The 7,967-nt window shown below is 46.6% G+C and overlaps 1 protein-coding gene across 1 annotated transcript in view; it reads right to left on the reverse strand.

Annotated features, from left to right (window-relative positions):
* The window catches only part of RAP1A (RAP1A, member of RAS oncogene family), a 105,953-nt gene extending 103,694 nt beyond the window's left edge, over nt 1–2,259 (reverse strand). The window contains exon 1 of the mRNA XM_063297434.1: nt 2,108–2,259. The gene's annotated coding sequence lies outside the window, so the exon portion shown is untranslated. The remainder of the gene's footprint in view (nt 1–2,107) is intronic.
* Nucleotides 2,260–7,967: the final 5,708 nt, after the last annotated feature.

Genomic DNA, 7,967 nt, shown 5'->3' on the forward strand with positions numbered 1-7,967 from the left:
GGCAAACCACTTCTGAAATCTTGCAAAGAAAACTGCAGGGACTTTCCAGGCAGTCACTAACAGTCAACACTGACTCAAAGGCACTAAAATAATAATAACTTAAAGTGCTAAATATACATTTGAGAGTGGGTTCCCACTGAATTTTTGTCTTTCAATCTTGGCACTCCAAGAAGTAAAATTAAAAAAAAAATCCTCATGCATGCCTAACTTATTTGCTAAAATAGCTGGCTTTCAGGGGTCACAAGGCATCTTCATTTTTATGAACTGCTCATTTTTATTTCCATTCTGTAGGGAGAGCAAATTAAGAGGCTGTCAGCTCCCCATCAAATGAATCTAATGTGCACTTGGAATCCAAGGCTACAGACCTTTTCACTTACTGCAGAGCCATGGCTGAACCAGCCAGGTGATGTCACATCACATACATTTTCTATGGGGAAAATGACAATTAACTAGAAATGCAAGCAGCTGCTCAGGATCCCCAAAGCAGGTATTATTATAAGCAGAATAATTTCTAATTCACTGTATGTACAGCTCAACACAGAGAATGAGCCCGTGCACCAACCCCACACTGGATGATATCCATTATAGCAACAGCAGACACTGAACATCCCTGCTTTACATGGAATTCAGTTTAGTGCTGCTTTCAGCCCCTGCAATATTCAAAAGGAGGCTTGCTACAAAGTTTACAGCTGGCAGGAACTTATTGGTTCTTTCAAGGAGAGAGCCATTCATCTAAGGCAGACAAAAGCAACTGAAGTTAAGGAATGTCTTTTGACCCAAATGGGGATCCTTAGCAAAACAGCTATTGCAAAAGGCCTAAAGCTGTGCTAAAGTTGAAACAGGATGGCAGCAAAGTGACAGCGATCTTCCCCCAACCACAAAAGTTCAAAACAGAGAAGTCAAGAGTCCAGTTTCTTTTCCTTACATTCTGTTACATGGGAAACATGGGGAAATTCTATATTTTACTTCCTCCTTAATGGAACCAACTAGAAGCAGAAATTTAAGGGAAGGGGATGAGAGGAAGTGGAGCAGTAATTTCTGGCAGTAATTCAAGTATTTGGCATTAAGGACCCAGCATGCCAATGACTTCAACATAATAAGTTTGGATCCTCCCGCACATCAAAGCAACTTGTCACTGGTGGCTGCTGGAGATACAAATAGAAGCAGAACATCTTTAGATAGAATGGAAATCACAGTATAACTAATAAGAATTAAAATCCTGTTGTTATTCATACCATTATGTTCAGAAAACCATATATACATGAGAAGGAGTAGCAACCATGCCAATGCCAGCCACATTGTATCGTTACCACAAATAGCCTGAAAATGCCTCGGCTTGGCACCCACACCATGGCTGCCAAAGAAGGAGCCGCTCCCTTTAGTCCCTGGGCTTCCCTGTCCCATAGAGAAAAATCCCATCCCAGCTCTGGTCCTTCTGAGGGAGGGACCACCCCCTTCAGCCCCGCACAGGGACCCTTTGGCTAAAGAGGGTGGGCAGCGGCACCATCTCTGGGCACTCCTATTTGCAGAAAGAGGGGGAAATATCCATCCTGTCCTCAAGGAACAGAACTGGCAGCAACCTTCTAACTACTGGGGAAAGGTAGCTGGGCTGTCAAATTCATCAAAATAACCTTCCCACTGGCACTCCCACCCTTTCTTCTCCCTTCAAAGAAATGTTGGAGAACTCCTCCACTCTAGCCCCGCGATCATCCACGACTCCCCATCACTCAGCAACCCCCACCTCGCAACCTCGACCGACCGCAAACACGCACAATTTACGTGCGATCCGGGCAGCCACTCTTTGGCCCGGCTCCAGCCTGGCTGTCAGAGCCTCTCCCTCCGGAGCCGTCCTTTTGCTGCCGGGGTGCAGCAATCTCACAGCCGCTCACCCTGTACCTTCGCTTCGGGGGGCGGGAGCGGTACCCCTTCCTTTTCTCCGGAAGGAGAGCACGCTGCCGGCTTCGTTCCCTCCTGGGCTCCGAGCCAACACGAAGCTGCAGGGCCCCTCGGCCTGGCTGCGAGAGGGAGGCGACCGGGCCCCGCACAGGGCCAGGGAGGAGAGACCGATCAAGCCGCCACCGCTTCCCCTCCCCATCGCCCCGCTCACCCCGTCGCCGCTGCCTGCCAGGGCGAGCCCAGCCGCCCGTCCGCCGCCCGCTGCTTCGCCGGGTTCCTTCCTCCGGCTTCTCGCTACCTGCCTGCTCGCCTTCGCTCGAGGCTCGGTGGCTCCAGTGCGCGGTGGCGGCGGCAGCTCATGCGCTCCGCCCCCCCTTTCCTCCCTGGGATTGGGCGGGGCTCCAGAGCCGGCGAGGGAGGAGCGAGAGCGACGGGCGCACGAAAGGAAAAGGAGCAGCGCGGAAAGTCCGGGGCGGCCCGGCGGAGCAGCAGCGAGGCGGCAGGGGCACGGTCGAGCTGCGCCTTGGATTCGGCACGCAGGTTTTTCAAGGGTGCTTCGAGCCGCTGCTCTCTTTTTGCATAGATGACGTCCGGCCGGCAGCTCTCGCTGGGGAGGAGCGGTATCGAGCAGCAGTTAAGTTGCCTGGCCTCAACAGAGCGGGGCCCGGGGCCACTCGCGGGTTGGAAGCCTCCTGGAACGATCCCCCCCGACCCACCCACGCAAGCAGCAGGCACACACGATCTCTGCAGCACCTCCTCCACTTATGGGGGAAGCAGCCAGCTGTCCCTGTCTCCTACTGCTACCAGATCTGAGCCGGAAGAATCCAGATGTCAGCTAGAGAGCAGCAAAAAGTTACAGTGGTATCTGTGTCTTTGCTCCCTTCTCGGGGCCGTCCGGGCAACTTGCAGGCCAGGTCTGGAAGTCCTATTGTAGTATCGCACTGCAGGAGCGAAAAGTGCTCCCGCGCAGCCTTCGGCGCGCACTTAAGCGCCGCCTCTCGGTGGACAGCGCAGGTGCAACGTCCATCATGGAAGATAGTTGCTCTAAATGGTGGTTTTTAATACTTTTTTACCACCTGTCTGTTAAGAAACCCAAGCAAGAAAGAAAAACATTCTTTAAAAATACTAATATAATGCCATGTTTAAATTTTAAACAGCAGACCTGTCTCCCTCAACTACTGCCAACTACAGAATGGGGAAGCAAGTTTCCCAATCCTGTGATTGTTTTGAGTGGCAATCATTCATTGAATGGGTTGACCCTCCTCACACATCATTTCAACAAAAAAATTGAATTAAAACTTCAGTTTTAATTATATTACTTAAAAATAGTTTTGGTCTTTGTCCTGACTGCTTTCTTGTGAGAGTGAATCAAATTTAACACATCTAAAGTAGTGTTTCTCAAACTTGGCAAATATAAGACATGTGGACTTCAACTCTTCAGCAAAGGATTGTTACCTTGTCGTGGTGCTGGAGCTTGAGCACCTCAAAAGATAGACATTTTGGGCGTCAGTGAACTGAAATGGACTGGAATGGGCCACTTCACATCAAATGAACATCAGATCTACTACTGTGGACAAGAGGACCACAGAAGAAATGGAGTAGCCTTCATAATTAATAGTAAAGTGGCTAAAGCAGTGCTTGGATACAATCCAAAAAATGACAGAATGATCTCAATTCGAATTCAGGGCAAGCCATTCAGTGATCCAAATATACGCCCCAACCACAGATGCTGAAGAAGCTGAAGTAGAGCAGTTCTATGAGGATCTGCAGCACCTACTGGACAGCACGCCTAAAAGAGATGTTATTTTCTTCACGGGAGACTGGAATGCTAAGGTGGGCAGTCAAATGACACCTGGAATTACAGGTAAGCATGGCCTGGGAGAACAAAACAAAGCAGGACATAGGCTGATAGAATTTTTCCAAGACAACTCACTCTGCATAACAAACACTCTCTTCCAACAACCTCAGAGACGGCTTTATACATGGACTTCACCAGATGGACAACACTGAAATCAGATTGACTACATCCTTTGCAGCCAAAGGTGGCGGACATCTATACAGTCGGTAAAAACAAGACCTGGAGCTCACTGTAGTTCAGATCACGAACTACTTCTTCCACAATTTAGGATTAGACTAAAGAGATTAGGGAAGACCCACAGATCAGCTAGATATGAGCTCACTAATATTCCTAAGGAATATGCAGTGGAGGTGAAGAATCGATTTAAGGGACTGGACTTAGTAGATAGGGTTCCGGAAGAACTCTGGACAGAAGTCCGCAACATTGTTCAGGAGGCGGCAACAAAATACATCCCAAAGAAAGAGAAAACCAAGAAGGCAAAATGGCTGTCTGCTGAGACACTAGAAGTAGCCCAAGAAAGAAGGAAAGCAAAAGGCAACAGTGATAGGGGGAGATATGCCCAATTAAATGCAAAATTCCAGATATTAGCCAGAAGAGATAAGGAATTATTTTTAAACAAGCAATGCGCGGAAGTGGAAGAAGACAATAGAATACGAAGGACAAGAGACCTCTTCCAGAAAATTGGAAACATTGGAGGTAAATTCCAGGCAAAAATGGGCATGATCAAAAACAAAGATGGCAAGGATCTATCAGAAGAAGAAGAGATCAAGAAAAGGTGGCAAGAATATACAGAAGACCTGTATAGGAAGGATAACAATATTGGGGATAGCTTTGATGGTGTGGTCAGTGAGCTAGAGCCAGACATCCTGAAGAGTGAGGTTGAGTGGGCCTTAAGAAGCATTGCTAATAACAAGGCAACAGGAGACGACGGCATCCCAGCTGAACTGTTCAAAATCTTGCAAGATGATGCTGTCAAGCTAATGCATGCTATATGCCAGCAAATTTGGAAAGCACAAGAATGGCCATCAGATTGGAAAAAATCAACTTATATCCCCATACCAAAGAAGGGAAACACTAAAGAATGTTCAAACTATTGAACAGTGGCACTCATTTCACATGCCAGTAAGGTAATGCTCAAGATCCTGCAAGCCCTTCTTAGTGGTATGGGGATACCAAGTCATCTTGTATGCCTCCTGAAGAATCTGTATAACGACCAAGTAGCAACAGTAAGAACAGACCACGGAACAACGGACTTCTTTAAGATTGGGAAAGGAGTATGGCAGGGCTGTATACTCTCACCCTACCTATTCAACTTGTATGCTGAACACATCATGCGACATGCTGGGCTTGAGGAATCCAAGACTGGAGTTAAAATCGCTGGAGGAAACATTAACAATCTCAGATATGCAGATGATACCACTTTGATGGCTGAAAGCGAAGAGGTACTGAGGAGGCTTATGATGAAGGTGAAAGAAGAAAGTGCAAAAGCTGGATTGCAGCTAAACCTCAAAAAAACCAAGATTATGGCAACCAGCTTGATTGATAACTGGCAAATAGAGGGAGAAAATGTAGAAGCAGTGAAAGACTTTGTATTTCTAGGTGCGTAGATTACTGCAAATGCTGACTGCAGTCAGGAAATCAGAAGACGCTTAATCCTTGGGAGAAGAGCAATGACAAATCTTGATAAAAGTTAAGAGCAGAGACATCACACTGACAACAAAGGTCCGCATAGTTAAAGCAATGGTGTTCCCGGTAGTAACATATGGCTGCGAGAGCTGGACCATAAGGAATGCTGAGAGAAGGAAGATAGATGCTTTTGAACTGTGGTGTTGGAGGAAAATTCTGAGAGTGCCTTGGACTGCAAGAAGATCCAACCAGTCCATCCTCCAGGAAATAAAGCCAGACTGCTCACTTGAGGGAATGATATTAAAGGCAAAACTGAAATACTTTGGCCACATAATGAGAAGACAGGACACCCTGGAGAAGATGCTGATGCTAGGGAGAGTGGAGGGCAAAAGGAAGAGGGGCCGACCAAGGGCAAGATGAATGGATGATATTCTAGAGGTGACGGACTCGTCCCTGGGGGAGCTGAGGGTGTTGACGACCGACAGGAAGCTCTGGAGTGGGTTGGTCCATGAAGTCACGAGTCGGAAGTGACTAAACGAATAAACAACAAATGGACTTCAACTCCCAGAATTCCCCAGCCACCTTAAAGTTGCCAAGTTTGAGAAACACTGATCTAAAGTGTGACCTGTAACCCCCAAAATGCTTTGCTTCTTTCCCTGACCTGATGCCCTTAATTTTCCAACTCAGTGGGCTCCAGATGTGTTGGACTTCTCTCAAAAGCTATACTGGCTAGCAGATAGGTTGGATTTTAGCTCCTGTAACTGCTAGCCAGTATAGCTTTTGAGGGTCAGAAGTCCAACACATCTGGAGCCCATTGAGTTGGAGAGGAATGCCCACCAATAACTAAAAAGAGGCAGGAGCATTCCTTGCTTTGTGGAGTCCTTGGTGCTCTCTGAGCCTTGTTTTCTTGCAGACATTTCATTGCTAGACTAGGCAACATCTTCCATGCGAACAGGGAGAGGGCCTTGCTCTCTGTTTATATACAGTGGCTTGCCCTGCTTGTGTTGGTGTGGGTGTTATTTTCTTCTTGGGAGTTCTTTGATTGGACTGTTCCTTGCTTTTGCTGGCTCACTTACCATCCCCCAGCAATCAAGGAAATTAGGCCTCAACAAAGCAAGGTAGGAACCAAAGCAGTTAGTTATTGTTGCCTAGATGAAGAGTTACCAGCTTTTCCTGTACTTTCCCTCTCTAGATAACATGATGGGGAATGCTGAGTTTTTTGGTCCCAATCCCCAACACCAAGCACGACTATGCCTGCAGCGAAGGGTTGCCTGCACCATTTTTTTTAATCCGTTCAATCGTGTCTGATTCTTGGAGACTGCCTGGACAAGCCCCTGCAGTTTTCTTGGCAAGGTTTTTCAGAAGTGGTTTGCCATTGCCTCCTTCCTAGGGCTGAGAGAAAGTGCCTGGCCCATGGTCACCCAGCTGGCTTTGTGCCTAAGGCAGGACTAGAACTCATGGTCTCAATGGTTTCTAACCTGGTGCCTTAACCACTGCACCGAACTGGCTCTCACGTCTGCACCATTACAAAGTGCAAATACGAGTGTCAGGCTCCTGTATGTACTGTGTGTGTAACTCAGTCAATTCCTGGAGAGAAAAAATTGCCACAGTAGGGAGAAATCTGGTTTAGAATCTTTGTTCCTACATGCTTCTACATAAAATGATTCCTTTTATGGGGCGTTCCACAAAGGATCAAAATAGTACAGTACTTACTGTGTTACACTTACACTGCATGATGGTGCAGGAGTACATCTAGTTCCACCACAGTAATTCAGCTTCTATGTATCTCTAGTTTTGACAGTCCACTTAGATGTTATTTACAGAGTGAGGAGTTAGGAGTCCCCAAATTCATTTTACACAACCATTTGGGACCAATTCTAAGTTGAGCCTGTCACACGAAATCTAAATGCTGCCACTCAACATGCATCAGACTCAACTTGGATCAGTTATTGCACGTATCTCAATTTTATAGGATACTGTATTGGCGGCAAAAAGCAGAATCAGCAGGGCTGATCTTTTCCCTGTAGCAGAATGCATCAGATAGATGAATGTAGAGGCCACAAATAGGGGTCATACTATGCCCTAATCACCTGCTATCCATAATGAGCATAAATCTCCCTCTGACAGCAATGGAAACTTCAGTTGTGAAAAACAAGTGGAGGAAGGGGCCGTTCTAAATGGGTTGTAATGGAAGCCAACGAATAAAGCACTTTTCTCTACATTTCTTGGAGCTCCCCATGCTAACTACTACTTCAGGTATAATCTACATGGTGAACCTTATGTTGAGTTTCGCCCTGTGTGTCTAGGCCAGTGTTTCTTAACCTCACCAACTTTAAGATGTTTGGACTTCAATTCCCAGCATTCCCCAGCCAGCATTCTGAGAGTTGAAGTCCACACATCTTAAAGTCGGTGCGGTTGAAAAACACTGCTCTAGGCAACGAACCTTCTGTGAAATGTCGAACTATGACTTGGCTAGTTTTAGTAATATTTGCAGCACTTGCATCTGCATGTTCTTGTTGTAAATGTTCTATCAGTCAAAAGTGTGTTTTAAAAACAAGTTGAGTTAACCGGTCTGCTTTTATTCTGA

The sequence above is a fragment of the Candoia aspera genome, chromosome 3 (genome assembly GCF_035149785.1).
Source record: "Candoia aspera isolate rCanAsp1 chromosome 3, rCanAsp1.hap2, whole genome shotgun sequence".
In the NCBI taxonomy this organism is placed as follows: Eukaryota; Metazoa; Chordata; class Lepidosauria; order Squamata; family Boidae; genus Candoia; species Candoia aspera.